At 40.1% G+C, this 21,159-nt stretch overlaps 1 pseudogene; it reads left to right on the top strand.

Moving 5' to 3' along the window:
• Nucleotides 1-1,597: 1,597 nt before the first annotated feature.
• LOC110123241 (protein tyrosine phosphatase type IVA 1 pseudogene) lies at nucleotides 1,598-3,372 on the top strand (annotated as a pseudogene).
• The last annotated feature ends 17,787 nt before the right edge of the window (nucleotides 3,373-21,159 follow it).

Here is a 21,159-nt window from a genome sequence, read left to right as displayed (position 1 = left end):
TAATGACAAGGTTTTAATTTTTCTGTTTTAATGGAAAGGTCTAAGAACAAGGTATAAAATGTACTGACAAGACTGCAAGCTATTGCAACCCTTCTACTTCTTCCAACAAATTAAATTTCTCTGGTTGTATGCTTCTTAAAAAGCCTAACATGCAGGTAACTTTAATGTCAGTTTAGAGCTCTCTCTCCTCAAAAGATTCAGGTACTAGTTCATGACATTTTCTTTCTTCTGATGAAAAATAAATTATTTCAGTATTTGGAGTTTATAAACTATTTCAAAAGTCTGTGATGGTAAATGTATGAATTCACTTGCCTTTTTGAGTTTACACTATGGGCCATGCACTTTATATGGACTGTTTCATTTAATCCTTTCAGAAAACCAATGACATAGGTATATTATTGTGCTCATGCTCGGCCCTGTCTGACTGTTCAATCCCATGGACTATAGCCCACCAGGCTCCTTTGTCCACAGGCTTTTACAAGCAAGAATACTGGAGTGGGTTGCCATTTCCTCCTCCAGAGGATCTTCTGCACCCAGGGATCCACCGTGTTAGCAGGCGGATTCTTTACCACTGAGCTACCTTGGAAGCCCATAGGTATATTACTATCCTCTTTAGAAATGAGGAAAAGGAGGCTTAGAGAGGCTAGCTAATTTTATTTATGGTCAAGCAGTTAGCAAGTAGCTGAGCAGGTCACTCTGGCTCTAAAGTTTTTAAGCATGCAGATTTGCTGTCTGATGGGTGTTTAAAAGAATGGCAAGGGTTAATTAGGGAACTCAGGAAAAAATGTTTTCTGAGATGTTTTGCCAAACATTATCCAGATAATTCACTCATTTAAAAAGTAACAGTTGATGAAGGGTACCATGCTGGGGGTTAGAGGGAAGACCAAGATGAGTCAAACTTGGATTCTACTCTCAAAGTCCTTATAGTCCAGTAATAAAACTTTACAATTGACCATAGCCAGTAAGTGGTGAATGCCACAAAAGGGTAGTCTATCCAACTTAATGGCAGAGGGACACAGTTGATTCTTCATTTTTAAGAAAAATCAGGACTTAGGTATCTCCGCCGCCCCCCCCGCCCTGCCGCTGCCCGTGCCCACCGCCGCCACAGCCTCGGACCGGCTGTATGATTAGGCCACAATTTTCAATGAGTAGATATATTCCTCAGTTCTGTGGTGTTCTTGGTCACACATTTATGGAGTTTCTGGACAGGGAGTTTACTGCCAGGCACAGCACAACCTCTGTGCAGACAGGTGAACTGCAGAAATTCATTACTGCTCCACCAAGGAGCCCCCAGAAGACTGGTTAACCTGGACACAGAAGTGTTGAATTGAAATCCACAGAGCATTTTTTACAAGAGTTTTGACCTAGATGGGGTAGACCTCAGTACTCTTCCTTTCTGTTGCCTCAGTATTACTGGATTGAAGAATTGCTGCTTCTTGTTAAGAGGTTCATCCATTCATTACTCCCAACTTCATACTCAAAAGCACTGAGAATTTAAAGTGGAGTATATTGAAGGTGACTCCGTTTCTTTGTATCATTTCTGTATTCAATTTTTTTAATTGTTTCATATCCCTACTGAGTTAACTAAATTAACATAGCTCGAATGAACCTCCCAGCTCCTGTAGAAGTTACATACAAGAACATGAGATTTCTTACTACACACAACCCAACTAATGCGACCTTAAACAAATTTGGAGAGGAACTTAAGAAGTTCCACAGTAGTAAGAGTATGTGAAGCAACTTACGACACTACTCCTTGTGGAGAAAGAAGGCATCCGTGTGCTCAATTGGCCTTTTGATGATGGCGCACCACCATCTAACCAGATTGTTGACGATTGGTTAAGTCTTGTGAAAATTAAGTTTCGTGAAGACCTTGGTTGTTGTATTGCTGTTCCCTGTGTTGCAGGCCTTGGCAGAGCTCCAGAGCTTATCACCTAGCATTAACTGAAGGTGGAATGAAGTATGAAGATGCAGCACAGTTCCTAAGACAAAAGTGGCGAGGAACTTTTAACAGCAAGCAACTTTTGAATTTGGAGAAGTATCATCCTAAAATACGGCTGCGCTACAAAGACTCCATTGGGCATAGAAACAACTGTTGCATTCAATAAAACCAGGGTGTGTGATGCCATTGCTTAGAAGTGGAACCTGAGACAGGATGGAATTTGTTGTACATAGTAGATAGCCTGTTGACTTGGTGAATAAGACTAATGAAGCTTCCATAGGAGTGTTGAAGAGCAGTTTTACCAGGCCACAAGCCTGGCAGAATTGCAGACTCTGTTCAGGTTATGATCAACCTATTTGGATACAAGTAAAGAATTCATGCTGTTCTGCATTTAAAATGTGCTTGTCATTTGTACCAGTTGACCTTTCCTGAAATCATGCAGTATTGAGTTGTATCTTTAAATCTGTTTCCATGCCAGAATCTTATCAATATGTAAGAAATTTAGAAAGCTTAGGTGCCAAAATACCCAGCACAATACTTGTATATTTTTAGTATCATATAGAATAAATCCCAGGAACTATGAACACTCTGGACCTTGTGTGGTTTATTCCTTGCATCATTTCAGACATAAAAAGTAGGGCCTATGAGGTTTGCTCACAATATGTTTACATCTCCCACACTCATACCAGTATACATCAGATTTGCTCCCTTTTTAATTAACCAAGTTTTACAGTGATTATTTAATATCTTCCTATAAATCTCATTTTGCATTGTAGAAGGCCTCCATTTTGAAAATCTACATTGTACAGAAGCACATGTCTTCAATGTCTCCAGACAAAAGCCTTACAGTTTATTTTAATGTTTGCACTTTGGGGTGCAGCTTACAGGGAGGGCCTGAGAAAAGAATGAGAGGGGGCTATTAAGTATTTTTAGTAAAACATTGCCTTTGTCTTGTGCAGAACATGTAGAATATGTACTTTAATTTAGTCAGTATTTCTTAAAAGGTAGAAATAGGTTGTTTATTGTAACTAAAACAATTTTTAGTCAAAATTTCTGAAATTATTGTAATTTTTTCCATACTTACCTGAAGTTGTTTACCAACTTAGTTTTGTTTGAAGTGTGATTCCCAGCCTCTCTTGCAAAAAAAAAAGTGGGTTTCTGCTAATGAATTGAGCAGACATTTAATATTTTATATACCTTTTGAGCTGTGTAACTTAATATTTGGATACTTGACAATTTGTTTTATTAAGTAATTGATAAAATGATGATGTGTATTAACATTAGCTCAACCATTTATTTATACTGTCCAGGAACATGTGGTTATAGTACTGTGGAGAAATAATTTGTCAGTGTTCACCAACTTGTAAAAATCTAGTGCAAGAGCTTAAACATTAAATAAATGATGAAATGCAAAAAAAAAAAAAGAAAAATCAACACAATGATTTTTTTGTAAGACAGTTTTATTGAGGTATAATCAACATGTAGTAAGTGGCATAAATTTAAAGTATACAATTTGATGTTTATATATATATATGTGAAGCCATCAACAATTAAAATAATGAATGTAAGTATTATCCCCCCAAATTTGTTCATGTCTCCTTTAATTCCTGCTTCTCTCTGTTTCCCCACCCCATCTCTAGGCAACCAGTGATCTACTTTTTGCAACTATTAATTAGTTTGCATGTTCTAGAATATTATCAATGGAATTGTACAATATGTACTCTTTTTTAAATCTAGCTTAATTTGCTCTGCATAATTGAGGTTCATATATGTTGTTGCATGTATCCATAGCTGCTGCTACTGCTGCTGCCGCTAAGTCCCTTCAGTCGTGTCCGACTCTGTGCTACCCCATAGATGGCAGCCCACCAGGCTCCCCCGTCCCTGGGATTCTCCAGGCAAGAACACTGGAGTGGGCTGCCATTTCCTTCTCCAATGCATGAAAGTGAAAAGGAAAAGTGAAGTCGCTCAGTCGTGTCTGACTCCTAGCGACCCCATGGACTGCAGCCTACCAGGCTCCTCCGCCCATGGGATTTTCCAGGCAAGAGTACTGGAGTGGGATGCCATTGCCTTCTCTGGTATCCACAGCTAGTTCCTTTTTATTGTAGAGTAATATTCATTGGAGGATATACTTCTGTTTGTCCATCTGCTCACATGTTGATACTATACTGGGTTATTTGCATTTTTAAAGTTGTGAAACATGCATGTGTAAGTCTTTGTGTAGATATACATTTCATTTCTTTCAGGTACATACTTAGTAGAATAGCTGGGTCATACAGTAGGAGCATGATTAACTTTTATAAGAAATGCTAGACCTTTTCCTAAGTGTTTATACCATTTTACATTTCCATTGGCAACTTACTAAGAGTCTCAGTTCCTCCATATCCCTTCCAAGATTACTTGGTATTATTAATATATATTATAATTAATATATAATATATTTAATATATAGTATATATATGCACACATGTATATGTGACACATGTAATTATTAATAAATATGGGCATATGTATATAATTTTCATTAAATTGACATCTCCCAATGACTAAAGATGATGACTATCTTTTCGTGGTGCAACAATTTTAATGTGTAATATAATGTTTTTTATATGTTGACTGAAAGGAAGGGATGTATCCCTACAATATGCTTCATTATTGGAAACTTTACTGTTAGAGGTAAATCAAACAGCTATGGTATGAAAATATCTTGACTGTTGATTTACATGATATATAAAATCCAGAAAATATAAAATATGCACCTTAGTGCGAATTTGAGTTTTTTTTTTAAAAAAACTACAGAATACTAAGATTTTACTTTCAGCTGGTACCTCTGAATTTCTTCCACTCACCATGCATTGATGGACCCACTCGTGGTTCCTGCGCCATACTGAGAAGCAACAAATATTACCTATCTCTTTTTTTTCCTCTCCTTTTGAAACCCTAGTTGTTACCACGTACAATTTTAATCAAATTGGTTAAAATCATCTACTAACTACCATTCTGAAAAGGCACTGCAATTTTATTGTTTTTTAAATGGGGTCCTAAACACCAAATAAATAGATTTTTTTGTGAAAATACTGATTTATAAAATAGAGGAAGTTTTTTTCTGCACACCATAGACTTCTCCATAAAGGAACATTACAGAGACACTTCTTGTTAAAGTGTGCCCCTTCTAGTATGTTGGGGAAGTAACTACTGTACAGTCAGCAGCAAAAAATAGGTCCTTTCAATTTCAATTGTCCACTCCAGGAAGAAGGTCATATGATACCAACACTTAATCTCCTAATAGTCTATTCAATTTAATAAAAAAAAAGCATTGGGTCTACTGTTCAAGGTGCCCATGTGAGACTTGACTGAGCACAGACTATGTATGAGGCTCTACTTCCAGGCACCTTACATGTTTTATTACTAATCTTTACAACAGCCATTTTACAGGTGATAAATCTGAGCACAATCGAGTATAGTAACTTGGCTAAGACACACAGTTCCATGATTCAGTAGCTTGGCTAAGGTTCCACACCAGAGTTCAGGTGAAATCCTAGGAGTTTTTTTTGTTTGTTTTGGTTTGGGTTTTTTGGCCACTCCACAAGGTGTGAGAGATTTTAGCTTCCCAATGAGGGATCGAAGCCCTGTCTCTTGCAGTGGAAGCAAGGAATCCTAACCACTGGCCCATCAGAGGATTCCCTGAAATCCTAGGTTTAATTCATTCCAAACCTGTGTTTTTTTCACTAGGCCAAGCTAGTCCCAAGACACCAACCAATTCTTTGTGAATAATCAAACGATGTAGGAACTCTGAGCTATCCTATAATTTTTGCCATGCACCTCATTTAACTTCAAAGGGTGAACCATAATATAATGCTATTGGGATACATTAAAGCCTTGCCATAATTTTCACATTGAAATTCAATTTAACATTTCCATGTATTTGTTTTTCTTTCTTGATTGTTGTTTACCAACCCTCTCCTATTGATCTAAGTCTATAAATACATAGAAAAGAAATTATAAGGGCCCCTAGAAACCTGTATTTGATTGTTAGTGGCTCATAGGTGAAGAATATTACTCTAGGGAATACAATTCAGATTTCATGGCCCAAGATCTTCAAAGCAAACTGCCAATCAATGTCAGATTTGATCACTGGACTTTATCAAAATTATAATTTTTTCTACAGATCACCTTTATGATTGCAACAGTCTATATCCTATTCTGAGTGAGTTATGCATTAATCACTTACTATAATGTGAATCTATTACCTCTTAGAAAGCTTAATTTCAGGAGAGCAGGTATGAGGAAAGGATTGACATCAACATGGCTAACAGAAGAAAAGTCAGATACCTCATAATAAATGTAATAATAATATAATATAAAAATATTATAAGATAATTAAAGATATAGTAGGTTTCATATGGGCATTCAAAAGATGAAGAGAAAAGCAGTTCAAATAAATGAAAGATAAGGCTATAGGAAAGTTCAAGGATTAAAAGGTAAAAGGATATGAAGACTACCCTAGTGGTCCAGTGGCTAAGAATCCTCCTTCCAATGCAGGGCATGTGAGTTCAATCCCTGGTGGGGGAACTAAGATTCCACATGTTGTGGGACAGCTAAGCCTGAACACTGCAGCAAAGACCAGTGCAGCCAAACAAACAAACAAACAAAAACAAGGAATATAATAGGAAATGACCAACTTTATTTGAACAGTGATCATTTTACTGCTGAGTATTATAATGATTGAAACTGACAATGATACGGTGTAATTTTATGGTCTTCAGACACTCAGAAGTACATTGTGTTTACCATTATAGAGTACTTTTTTTCAAGAAATTATATATAAAGCATCAGAGAATTTAAAAATCAAATAACATTGTGTACTTTAAAAAAGATTGAAGTATAGTTGATATACAATATTATATATTACAGGTATACAATATAGGGATTCTCAATTTTTAAAGGTTATAGTCTATAAGTGAAAGTGTTAGTTACTCAGTTGTGTCCAACTCTTTGCAACCCCATGGACTGTAGCCCGCCAGGCTCCTCTGTCCATGGAATTCTCCAGGTAAGAATACTGGAGTGGGTTGCCATTCCCTTCTCCAGAGGATCTTCCTGACCCAGGAATTGAACCTGGGTCTCCTGCATTGCAGGCAGATTCTTTGCCCTCTGAGGCACCAGTCCATAAATATAGCTATTACAGTTATTAAATATTGACTATATCCATAGTGTTGTACAATATACCTTAAAGCTTATTTTCTACATAATAGTTTGTACCTAATCCCTTACCCCTATTTAGCCCCACCCCATTCCCTTCCCTGATAACAGTAGTTTGTTCTCTATATCTGTGAGTCTGCTTCCTTTTTTGTTATATTCACTAGTTTGTTGTATTTCTCAGATTATACATATCAGTGATAGCATATAGTATTTGTCTTTCTCTGACTTATTTCACTTAGTGTAATACCATTCAAGTCCATCCATGTTGCTGCAAATGGCAAAATTTTCATTCTTTTTTGTGGCTGAGCAGTATTTCATTGTGGGTATATGTATGTGTGTGTGTGTGTGTGTGTGTATATCTATATCTTGTTGTTCAGTTGCTTACTCTTTGCCACCCCATGGACAGTAGCACACCAGGATTCCCTGTCCTTCATTATCACCTGGAGTTTGCTCAAACTCATGTCCATTGAGTTGGTGATGCCATTCAACCGTCTCATCCTCTGTTACACCCTTCTCCTCCTGCCCTCAGTCTTTCCCAGCATTTGGATCTTTTCTAATAAGTCAACTCTTTGCATCAGGTGGCCAAAGTATTGGGGCTTCAGCTTCAGCATCAGTCCACCCAATGAATATTCAGGGTTGATTTCCTTTAGGATGGACTGGTTGGATCTCCTTGCAGTCCAAGGGACTCTTAGAGTCTTCTCCACACCACAGTTCAAAAGCATCAATTCTTCAGCGCTCAGCCTTCCTTATGGTCCAACTTTCACATCCATACATGACTGGAAAAAACATAGCTTTGACTATATGGACATTTGCTGGCAAAGTGATGTCTCTGTTTTTTTTTTAATCTGTCTAGGTTCATCATAACTTTCCTTCCAAGTAGCAAGTGTCTTTTAACTTCATGGCTGCAGTCAATGTCCCCAGTGGTTTTGAAGCCCAAGAAAATAGTCTGTCACTGTTTCCATTATTTATCCATCTATTTGCCATGAAGTGATGGGACTGGATGCCATATCTTAGTTTCATGAATGTTGAGTTTAACAGCCGTATGCTCTGAAAGCCTCAGTACTTGTAACGCTTTCTCTAGAATTTAAAAAATTCTCCTGGGTACTATGACAGAGGCAATATAAGCACTAGAGACAGATAGATCTGGGTTCACTTACTTAACTTGCTCTGTGATTCTGGGAAAGTTGATTTATCTTACTGAATCTGTTTTTCTCATCTGTGAAATGAGGTTGTTGTGAAGTTAACTGGCATAATGTATATATTTAAAGTTACTCGTGAAGATGAAATGATAACCCTAAACCAAAAAATTAGGATGTGAAAAACACTGAAGCAATAATAGACCACTGCTAATTTATAAACATAAACTATTAAGTTCTTTTCATAAATGTTTGATATTTGGGCATAATAAAAAAGAACTGGTCTGAACTTGGAAGACCTAGAGATTCTTCAAAATGACAATAAAGGAGTTGGCTTAGACTTAAGGTCTTCAAGGGCTAGAGACTTTGCTATTTTGTTTTATCCCTAGTATATTTTATTTAACTTGATACGGGAGACTCTTGATAAATATGTGTTAAATGAATGAATGATTGCATGAATAGACTTGTTGATTTCTAAATTTTCTTCCAACATCAAAGCACTGCTTTTATAAGAAGATGACAGGAAAGACAGTACATTGTATAAGAGTATTTTGTAGAAAATATTTTGTTGTGTTGGAGCACATGAATTAAAAATATCAGCTGCTGGTTTGGCTAAGACCTTGGTATTTATGTTGAAATAGGGAGGCTGTACATTTTTGTACATTTTTTGTTAGATACTTGTAACATTCATTTTCTACTCACCATGGAATTTTCTGAGTCAAACGAACATGACCTTGAAGGAGACTCTGTAACATGAGCTTTGCTTTATTATAAGGGAATGTCAGATTCCAGTTACAAAATATTATAAATAATTTTTAATAATGGCAGTGGAAAATAAGGAATAATTCTTAGTGTTCTTTGCAACTCTTTAAGTTTGTAACTTAGGAGCCCTTGCTGGCTAAATTCTCTGGTACTACTGCCAAGAATTTGAAGACTGCATAAACATTTTCATTTGCTGAAATATTAATGTCTTAATTTCCAAACCACATAACACTTGGTCCAATAGCTAATGATCTCTACCATTCACTTTTACATCGCCCTTAATTCAGAAATATTTTCCAACCTCAATTCTACATATGGGATTGAATACGCTATATAAGGCCAGTGGTTCACTCTGAGCCTGTAAAAGGAGATCAATATTGATCTTAGCTACTTATATTTGGTATAAGCAGAGCTGGCACTGTCACAACTACATGATTTCAGGGACTCAAAAAATAATGCTTTCCTTGCTTAATACATGCTTTAAAAAAAAACTTTCCTACCTGCTTCTCAATGACTAAATTGTTGGCACTGGTTTTTCTCTGAGTGGTAGGTATAGGAGTAGGGGAACGTTTACTTCCTACCTTGTGTATTTCTGAATTGTTTGATATTTTAAAGCAAGCACCGTATGCTCAGTTGCTTTAGTCGTGTCCGACTCTCTGTGACCCCACGGACGGTAGCCCGCCAGGCTCCTCTGTCCATGGGATTTCCCAGGCAAGAAAACTGGAGTGGGTTGCCATGCCCTCCTCCAGGGGATCGTCCCAACCCAGGGATCGAACCCACGTCTTTTGTGTCTCCTGCATTGGCAGGCAAGTTTTTTACCACTGCATCACCACAGGAAAGGCCTATTTACATATTAATATTTGAATAATATATACTCATAACTCAAATATTTAAAAACTATAAATGTGAAAGTCTCTTCCTTCCCTATCTCCCATTCATTAGATCTCCTACCCTTTTCTCCTCCCAATCTACTGTTACTGGTCTCTTGGATATTATTTCACAGTAGCTTATGTATATATAAGCATATACTTCAATGTATTATTTTTTCTTTTTATCACATAAAATGTAGTGGATAGTGCATACTGCTCTGTATCTTGCATTTTTCCTTAAATATATCTTGGAAATTTTTCTGTATCAGTACAATATAGAGCATATCCTCATTATCTTTCTTTTTTATTTCTATTTTTTTATAGCTGTATAATTTTCCATTAGTATGGTGTGCTTAATTGCTCAGTCATGTCCGACTCTTTGCGAGCCCATGGACTGTAGCCCACTAGGCTCCTCTGCCCATGGGGATTCTCCAGGCAAAAATTCTGGAGTAAGTGTCCATGCCCTCCTCCAGGGGATCTTCCCAATCCAGAGATCGAATCCAGGTCTACCGCATTGCAGGTGGATTCTTTACCATCTGAACCACCAGGGAAGCCCAAGAAGACTGGAGCAGGTAGCCTATTCCTTCTCCAGGAGATCTTCCTGACCCAGAAACTGAACCGGGGTCTCCTGCATTGCCGGTGGATTCTTTACCAGCTGCTACCAGGAAGTCACTTAGTATACTGAGAGCTAAGTTGCTTCTGTCAAGTCTGACTCTTTATGATCCCATGGATTGTAGCCCACCAGGCTCTTCTGTCCATGGGATTTCCCAGGCAAAAATATTGGAGTGGGTTGCCATTTCCTTCTCCAGGAGAACTTCCTGACCCAGGGATTGAACTTGAGTCTCCTATATTGGCAAGTGGGCTCTTTACCACTAGCACCACCTGGGAAGCCCTTATACTGGGTGGTCAAAAAGTTCATTCAGATTTTCCTATAACATCTTATGGAAAGAAAACTGAGCAAAATTTTTTGCCAACTCAAGATATGAATGTATCATGATTTATTTAACAGGTATTTTATTGATGGTCATTGGACTATTTCTAATCTTGGTATTACAAGTAATGCTTCAATTAATAACCTGCACCTCCATCATTTTATGTGTCAAATCTATTCATAGAATATATTCGATTAGAAGAGATTGTTGAGTCAAAGGGTATATGTGCTTATAAGACTGACTGGTCTTGCCAAATTAACCTCCATGGACTTGTTACAATTTACAATCATACAAAGACAATCAGACTAAAGGAGATCAGTCCTGGGTGTTCATTGGAAGGACTGATGTTGAAGCTGAAACTAATACTTTGGGCACCTGATGCGAAGAGCTGACTCATTTGAAAAGACCCTGATGCTGGGAAAGATTGAGGGCAGGAGGAGAAGGGGACAACAGAGGATGAGATTGTTGGATGGCATCACCGATTCGATGGACATGAGTTTGGGTGAACTCCAGGAGTTGGTGATGGACAGGGAGGCCTGGTGTGCTGTGGTTCATGGGGTCAAAAAGAGTCGGACAAGACTGAATGGCTGAACTGAACTGATATGTGAAAAATTATATATCAGCATAGCTTTAATTTGCATTTATCTTATGTAAGAATTTGAATATATTTTCATATGTTTATGAACTTCTCTATGAGTTGTTATGATATTGTGATTTATAATGAGAAATATATATTTGTTTTTCTGGCACAGAGCTCCTAAAACCCTTGGAATTCCCTAAGTGGTGGTAGCAGTAAACGTGTATCATGCTATGTTAACAAGACAACTTTTAGAAAGCACCTAAGATTGAGGGCTGGTTGAAAGGAGAGCCAATGATGTGATCAGAGGGTTGGAACTTGTTTCTGCATGTCCCGGGAGGGGAAAGGGGCTGGAGGTCGAGTTAAATCACGAATGGAAGATAATTTAGTCAGTCATGTCTATGTAATGAAGCCTCCATTCAAACCCAAAAGAAGAGATTCAGAGATCTTTTGGGATTGGTGACACATGGAGATTTAGGGACAGTAGTGAGCCTAGAGAGGGCGTGGAAGTTCCTCAACCTTTCCCCATAATTTACCCTATGCATCTCTTCCATCTGGCTGTTCCTGAGTTATCTTCTTTTACAGTAAACCAGTAATCCAATTTATCTGAATTCTGTAAGCTACTCTACCAAATGAATCAAATCCAAAGAGGGGAGCACTGGAAATTCCAATCTATAGCCCTTCTTTAGAAGCACAAGTGACAACTTGGACTTGCTGCTGATCTCTGAAGTGGAAAATGAACCGTCTTGGATTAAACACTTAACCACCCGATCTAATGTTACCTCTGGGTAGGTAGTGTCAGAACTGAGCTGAATTGTAGGACAGTCAGTTTGTTGATATAAGAATCTGCCCCCTACACACACACACACACACACATACACACACACACACACACACACACACACACACACTGGAATTGGTACCAGAACTCGTTAATTATTTATTGATTTCCATTCCCCACGTTTCTATTGGGTTGTCTATTTTTTTGTTCTTATTTATTTCTAGTAGTGCTCTGTATATAAGGGATATTAGTATTTTGCAATATGACTTGAAAATACTTTTTCCTGGTTTGTTTAATTATGGTGATATATATATAATATATGTGTGTATATATATATATATATATATATATCCACACAGAATTTAAAAAAAATTTTTACATAATTGACTTTATAAATTTTTAAATGGCTTCTGTATTTTGAGTCACATTTATCAAGACCTTCCAAGGTTATAAAGAAATTCTTTCATAGTTTTCTTTTAGTAATTTTAGTATGATTTTTTTACACTGAAATATATTATTTCTTTGTATTTTATTGTACAGTGTGAAGTGTAGATCCAGTTTTATTCCAGATGATTATTCAGTATACCAATACCATTTGTTGAACAGCTGCTCTTTTTCCTGGTGATTTATCATATGCTACTTCCTTTTTCTGTCTGGGTCTGTATCAGAACACTCTTGGGGCTTCTCAGGTGGCGCTAGTGGTAAAGAACCCGCTGATCAATGCAGGAGACATAAGAGACATTGATTTGATACTTGGATTGAAAGATCCACTGGAGGAGGTCATGGCAACCCACTCCAGTATACTTGCCTAGAGCATCCCATGGACAGAGGAGCCTGGTGGGCTACAGTCCATAGAGTTACATAGGGTCAGACACTACTGAAGCAACTTAGCATGCACGCATGCAGAACACTCTCATCTGTTCCATTCATCTGTATATTCATTTATGGACTAGTCCCACAGTGTTTTAATTACTGAGGCTTTATAATGTGTTCTCATATCTGAGCTTTTCTCACACACAGATGAACATATTTCTCTTCTTTTCAGAATTTTCCTGGTTATCCTACCCCTGTCTCCAATATAAATTTGAAGACTATTTTGTCAACTTCAAAAGGAAAAAAATTGGCATTTTATTGGAACTGTGTTAAAATTTTAAAGTAGCTCTGAGATAAGTAACACTTTAACAATTTTTTATTTTCCTATCCAGTTATGTCTTCTACTTGCTCAAATCTTTTTTTTGGAGTCCCTGATCCCTTTTTTTCTTTTAAGTTTTCTACATATAGGTCTTGTGCATATTTGTTAAATTTATTCCTAGGTATTTTCTCTTTTTTGTTAATACTTTAAATAATGTCCTTTATCCTTCTATCTTCTAATAGTTATTGTTTGTATATGTGAGATCAGTTGGTTTCTATATATTAATTTTGCATCCTTCTAATTTACTGAATTCTCTTATTATTTATAATAGTTTTTATTGGGCTTATCAAGATAAAATCTTATCATCTGCACATAGCAAGTTTTTTTTTCTTTCCCATTTTTTTATATTTGAAGTCTTTATTTTGTCTATGATTGCTAGTATCTTATGGAAAATTTTAACTAATAAAGGTTGTAGCTAGCTCTTCTGTCTTATTCCTACCTCTAGCATTTCCCCATCAAGCAGAATGCTTATCTTGGGAATGACATAGATATATTCTATCATATTAAAGAAATATTCATCTCTTCCTATTTCAAGTGCTTTTTATCAAGTGGTTGAAATCATGAGCATTTTAATAAACCCTAAATACAAAGAAGCTATTCTTCTGACCATCTGTCCTTCAACCTCCAATCTCCTGCTGATGTCTTCCACTTGGCTGGTCCTAAAAGAAGACAGAAGGGGAGGGAGTCCTCAGGGTCAGCTTCCGAGAGCACAGAGCAGGGTAGAGAAGAAGGACTGAGGTTGGGTCTGGAAGATCAGACAGCGTATATCCTGTATGGAAACCAATAGTGGGTAACAAAACAGCCTCTCTCTTCGTTAAATAATGATGTTTATAGGTGGCTGGAGCAATTTTCTTGAAGCTAGTAGCATCACCTTTGCTTATTAAAAAAAAGTGAAAGGGGACTTCCCTGGTGGACCAGTGGTTAAGTCTGAGTTCCCAATGAAGGGGGCCTGGGTTTGATCCCTGGTCAGGGAACTAAGATCCCTCATGCCACATGGCACAGCCTAAAATAGAAAGGGTGGGGTCTCTGTCTTAGGCAATTTTAGGTGGAAAGCTGCTGCTACTAACCTTTTCTAGATCTAATGTTAGCAAGCCCAGGGTCTGCATTTCATCATCAGGACTGATTGAGCTTGTCTTTTTTTTCCCCACATTTACTTTTAGGATTGAGCTTCTTGAATACAGTTCCCCCCATATCTAATACCTTATTTTTAAAACCTTGTCGCTCCTTCCCCAGATCTAAAAATAATATTCTAGTGTGATGGGGATCAGATGGGTCAGTTGTCAGCACCGGAACCAGACACTGTATCTTCTGGGAAGGACCCAGCAGAACACGCCCTTTTTTTACCAGCACCTTGGCCAGTCTCCAGGGCTGTTCCGTTCAGGCCTACCTCAGATGCCCCACACATCAGCAGGCCTGGCATTAGGGGCAGCAGTTTCACCTGACTATGCCACATGATGCCCTCTCTGACAGGCTGCTTCCCTTCTGCCAGACGTTTGGAAACTGTTCCAAACTCTGCAGCAATCCCAGCCTCCTACTGCACAGGCTGTGTGTTCAGGAGACTTCGTGGCTCAGAGGGTTGCCAGATATAGGACAAGGCACCCAGTTAACTTTGAATTTCAGATAAACACTGAATGATTTTTAGTATATCATAAATATCACAAGGGACATCCTTATACTAAAAAATTATTCTCTGTTTATGTGAAATTCAGGCTCAGCTGGGTGCCCTGTATTTTGCTCTACTAAATCTGGCAACTCTCATCACAGCTAATCCTCCACTTGTGCTTCCCCTCCTCCTCTAGTATGCTTGCCTGAAGAATCCCATGACAGAGGAGCCTGGGTGGGCTACAGTCCATGGAGTCGCAAAGAGTCGGACACAGCTGAGCAACAAAAACAACAGCAGTGCTTCCCATCCTCTCCCCCAATTTCAAAATCCCTCCACTGGCATCAAGTTCACTAAAGTGTTAAGACAACTCAACAGGTCATAGTTAGGAGTCACTTTTGTGGCCTTGGCCTCTGACTTCAACCTCCATTAACAGTAACTCGTTTTTCCTATCGGTAAATTTATTCTGTGGCACCAAGAAAGACGTTTCAGTGGCAATGGAGAACAAGAGTGTTGGGCATAAAAAAAAGCAGATCTCAGCAGGTGTCTGTAGGAATGGAGGGTGGGGTATCCAGGAGTAACTTAAAGGAATGCTGGCAGGAAGGAGAATGTTGAAGCTAACTTGGACCATCTGACAATTTTGCCTGACTTGGATCTGTGCCTTACTCCTTCCTTGCCTCCCCCTTTCCTTCTCCTTTTTGTCTAACATGCACTCAGCCCCAGGTGCTCTGACAGTAAAGAATCTGCCTGCATTGTGGGAGACCAAGGTTCGATCCCTGGGTGGGAAAGATCCCACGGAGGAGGTCATGGCAACCCACTCCAGTATTCTTGCCTGGAGAATCCCATGGACTGCGGAGCCTGGCAGGCTACAGTCCATGGGGTCACAAAGCGTCACACATGACTGAGCGACTTTCACTCACCTCCTCAGGGGCAGGGCATGAGCTGTGTGCCAGCAGAATAGAAAGCAGGAGACCTGGTGAAGGAAAGAGCTATCTACAACCAAGGGCTGGGGGCAAAATAGGCCAGGAGAAGTAAAACCAAGAAATATTTAAAAATTAGGGGCTTGACATTTAAGGAAAAAGTCCAAAGTTAGCCAAGAATAACTGCTTATTGCAGGATTCAAAACCTCTGAGTGACACAATCTCTGAAAGCGGAAGTGGTGGTAGCACGGGGCACCCTGCTGACCCATCTCCCTTCCCTGAGCACTTCTCCATTCCATCCTCCAGGCAGCCACACAGAACACGGACGAAACGCAGAGGCCTCCTCCTGCCGGCGCTGTGAACCGCACGGCTGAGGCCAACCCAGTGGCCCTCTCTATGAAGTCAATAAACTGGACCACAGCCTTATTTTCTGAGACTGACTCAACCCGACTGGCCCTCCCAAACGCAGCGGCCCAAGAGGTTAAGAGTTCAGTCAGTCATGAGGCAGACACCACCTTACCTCACAGGACCGCTCCCATGTGGTGTCCAAGTTGATGGCGACAGCAGACTGACCCTTCAGGGGAGCCGGCCTGGGTCAAACTGTGCCCTGTGAGTTTGTGTTGGCTGTCACTACCCCCCACCCCAGGCTTTCTGAGCTGAACCCAGCAATGGTGCAACCCTCGCTGGAAGGCCCTGGGAAACACGTCTGACTTGCCCAGAGAAGCTGAAGAGTTTGGGGCCTCCAAGTGAGTAGAGTGGCCCATCTCATCATAGTTTGTCCAGGACTTGCCCTGTTTAAGCAGAGCAAGTCTCACACTCCAGCAAACCCCTCAGTCTGAGGCAAAATGTGGCCACTCTGCTATCAAGACCGCCAAAGCTTGGGTACCTGTATATCAGTTACCATGGCTGTAAAAGGCTGGGGTTGGCCAATATAGCTTCTAATGTTTCCATTGCATCTAATAGTCCATGATTCACCCTCAGGCTCCTGACCTTAACGCATCAGCTCCAAACAAAATTTACTCGATCCAAGCCCTGAGTTCATGTAATCTGAAGATAAACTAGTCATCAGGGTGTTAACAGCAGAGGTTGAGCAGAATTTAACAATGGCTCTAGGAGGAAGGCATATGGTCAGAGCTGAGTGGTTCTAATGGTGGGAGTTCAGCTCGGGAAATGGGATATCCGGCTCTGTGCCATCCTGAGAGGAAGATATATTTAGGCAGGTAGTTTGGAGGCGCCGGCCTGACAGAGTTGATCTGATAGGCTGATTTCAGCTTCACAGTAAGAACAATAGCCACAGGCAGACCAGTCTTGTCTGTCTCCAGCTAACTTTGACACTATGACACGAATAAAGTCAGTAGTTGAAACCACAGACTAGAGAAGAAAGGAAATAGTCTACTGATAGACTATTTTTAATGCATCTGCTCAGAGTCCCGTTCTGCCATCTGAAATACAGATATGCAGCTATAATTTGGGGGGTAGGTAAGAGTTCAAACTCTGGGATCACAACCTACTAATTAGGCAAGTATTAGGCTGAATCATATGAAGCTGCTGAAGTTAGACCTTTTTTGACCTGAAAAAACAGGAATTCCATGTGGTTCCAGTAATAACTTATTATCTCTTTTCCTTGGTTTCCTTGTGTGTGAAATGCAGAGGCACCAACCTTGAGGGATTGCAGAGAGAAGACAGGGAGGTCTTCAGACAGCCCCTCGCTCACACCCGCTTCCTAGTGATTCCACTTTATGGCTCCACCACCTCCACCTCTGCCACTACTGGTGAAAAAGCATGCAAGGCCCGTCAGCTGAACCCTGGGAGACCCAGCCTGGTTCCAGGACACCTGACACCACACACCAAAGCAGACTGATCACTTTAGCTGAATGTAAAACTTCATTCTCATCCCAGGGTTCAGAAAGAAGAATAAGGTTCATACCACAGATTTTTCAGGTCATTCTGAGAACGGAAGGTTTTGCTTTTCCTCTCACAACAGAACAATCAGTTCCAAAGCCTAGCAAAGGGCTTCAATGATGGGGTTCTGCTGTAATAAAACTGGGCCCCACCTTTAGCCTTACATCTGTGTTTGTAGCAACCACATAAGGCAGCCATCCTATTCAATTTTGTCATACACGCACACAAAAGCAGACATTGGGAAGTGTATGCGAAACAAATGAAATAGTCTCATCATTATCAGAGTACAAAAAAAGTTACAGTGAATTTCTTCTCTCAATAACTAACAGGAAGCAATAAAAAGAGAGGAAACATAAAACATTTTACTGTGGTATTATCGTCATAATTAAATAAAATTTATTAACTTAAGCAAATTCACTTGGCTTTTTATAGCTTCAGGAATCTAGGAAATAGCTTCCTTACATATAATGAGGAAGTGCATCCCTAGGTCTCTTAATATGTTTCTTCCCTATACCACTCCTGTGTTTTATCTGTGGTTTTTTTTTTTTTTTTTTTCTCCTGAGCTCATTCCCTTGACGTAAAGCAATCTCTTCACACAAGAATAGAGAACACTACAATCCTGAGGTCAAATGACAGCTAGGGGAGACTTCGGACTCCAAAGTCAGCATTTCCCTACAGTCTTGATACCACAGACACAAAATCACAAATCTAAAAAAAGAAAACAACCTTGTGCCTGGCTTGGTTTAAATTCTCTCTCAAGCAGACCTCTTGACTGTGAGAAAGTTCAAATTCTCAACATGTGTTAACAAAAGGTATTCACAACAGAACTCCTGGCTGTGCCCAACATTGCTTTGCTCTGTGAATTCATTGTTTCTTGGTGACAAAGGCTGAGCTCTGGAACCTCTGCGTAGGGCTTGGCAGGGCATTTTTGCTTGGCGTGGCTCTCTTAAGTGGGTAGAAAAGGCTTGGTTGGGCACCTGGAATTCTGTAGCCAGTAATTATACTACAATTGTTACTGTGCATCATCGAAACTTCAGCTTTTGACCAGAAGCCAAGTGTACTCTAAAACAAACATCTTTTGAAAGCCTCGTGTGTTTTGAAATGATTTTAAAATCCACTGTGCAAATAAGATTTGGTACAAGTCAGATTTTTTTTTTTTTTTTAATGATGCTTTGCTTTCAGGCCGCATTTCTTTGCCTGGCAGCTGATCTGACTTCTGCAGCTCTTATAAGTGATCCTTCCACGTAAGTCATCTTCATGCTTCCTTTTCGCTTCATCATTGTGGACATACTGTACAATGACATGTCTCCCCAGGAGGAGGACAGATTTACTCTAGGGTGCGTGCTCATAACTGAGGTAGGGGAAGTGAAGTGATAAATATTTAAACACACAGAGAAACACATCACCTTTTCCACATTTAGAAGCCTAGAGAATCATCTATAGACAACCCAGCTGTGGGTCTTACTCTGAGAAGACCAGGTCCTCAATTCTTAAGTGAAAACTTGATCACCAAGATCGCTGGATCAATCTTTTGAGGGTGGATTCATAGAGGATGAGGTAGAGGAAGGGAAATGGTGCATTTAAAGACCAATCAGGCAGGAAAGGGGTTTAACCTGCTAGTTCCCAAATTTAACAACTCTCATCAGTACCTCTTCCCCTCACTGTTAGTTTCAGGAAAATGACACAGAGACTTCACCTCACAAGGACCTGGTGACGTTACATGTGATACACATGTGATAGTGAAATGGTTTCTTTCTTGGTATTCCCCTGTCCCCACCTCCATGCCTTGGACAGCAGGCCCTTCATTTCATTGCCTCAAGGTAAGAGAGTGATGTGACAGCATACAGAGCAAAATCAGAAGGAAAAACTTCTCTGAGTTATGCTTTGTGTTTTAAAAGCCCTCAGAGGACTGGAGAGGATCAAGGCATGCAGCCAAAGTGATTCAGAAGAAAAAGGCCTGGGGACAGTGGGGTTTCCGTGGAAGATGAGAAACACTTCCCTTCGCTGGGTGGGAGGAGAGATGGATGAAAACTGAGACAGCAAAGGCCCAGTGGGCCCTTCCCTCCTTCCATCCCCTCTTTCCTCAGAAAGGCACAAGTCTGGGGAGAGATCAGCTATGGGGTGTGGGCTTGCAAAACTTCTCAGACCCTGGAGTGACCCCAAAGTAGCAGGGAGCTGCTGGACATGCATGGGCTGTGTGGACAGGAAGGAGACACAGATGCATCTTTATTAGTAGGGAGACTAGCAGGAACTGTAGTCATCTGGATTGACACCTCCTCCAAGAGCTGATTTGAGGAACAAATAGATCCCCCAGTACCTTGGCACTAACCCCTGCACCCCCGCCACGTCCCAGCCCAAACCTAGACACACCTTCAAAGACGGACAGATACTAAAATGATGGGACTCATTGCTGACACCTTCCAAGAGAGAGCAGGGGCTTAAAGAATAAATTAGGCTGATTTATGGTAAAATTAAAATGTATGTTCTGCCCACTTAACCCTATGCCTCATCTAGTGTGAACTGCTGGGGTAGATGGGATGGTGAAGAGGAGAGACCGCCGACCTGAGAGACAGCTCTGTCCCAATTGTTGTTCAGTCCCTCAGCCGTGTCTAACCCTTTGCGACCCCGTGGACTGGGGCACGTCAGGCTTCCCTGTCCTTTGCTATCTCCTGGAGCTTACTCAAACTCACGGCCATTGAGTCGACGACGCCATCCAACCATTTCATCCTCTTTCACCCTTTTCTCCTTCCGTCCTCAAGTAGTATATACTTTGGACAAGGCATGTGACTATTCTGGCTCTTGAGGTCCTCAGTCTATAAAACGTGTATAACAACACCTGTCCTGACCACTCACAGCGCCATTGTGAGAAACGGGATGCTGCACACGGGTGTCACGGAATACAGTGCTAAGCGAGGAGGCAGATTAAATGGTATCGAATGTAAAGCACAATTAGAAGAAAAGTACCATGTAACTCAACTTGGAGAAACTTGCAGGAAAGACTGGCTAGATAGTCATCAATTTCATTTTCTCTTCCTGGCACACAAAAGACAATGTTTCCGGGCTCCCTTGCAGTTAGGATGGGGCCCTGTGGTTGGATTCTGCCAGTAGGATGTGACAGAAGTAGTGGCCAGTGCCTGTAGACCTAGTGACAACCTTTAACCTACTCTCTTATCCCTTGAGGGCAACTGTTGAGGCCAAATGTCAAAGCTGATGGCATTTTAAGATGAAAGGAACCTGAATCACCACTTAGAGGGATCTAAGTGGTGGGGACCTCTCCCTACACTGAAGAGTGATGTAAGATGTAAACTTTTATCATGTTGAGTCAATAAAATTTTGAGCTTCCAGGTGAC

The sequence above is a fragment of the Odocoileus virginianus genome, chromosome 13 (assembly GCF_023699985.2).
Source record: "Odocoileus virginianus isolate 20LAN1187 ecotype Illinois chromosome 13, Ovbor_1.2, whole genome shotgun sequence".
Lineage (NCBI taxonomy): Eukaryota > Metazoa > Chordata > Mammalia > Artiodactyla > Cervidae > Odocoileus > Odocoileus virginianus.
Note: the sequence above shows the minus strand (reverse complement) of the source record. Positions and strands in the feature narration are given on the sequence as shown.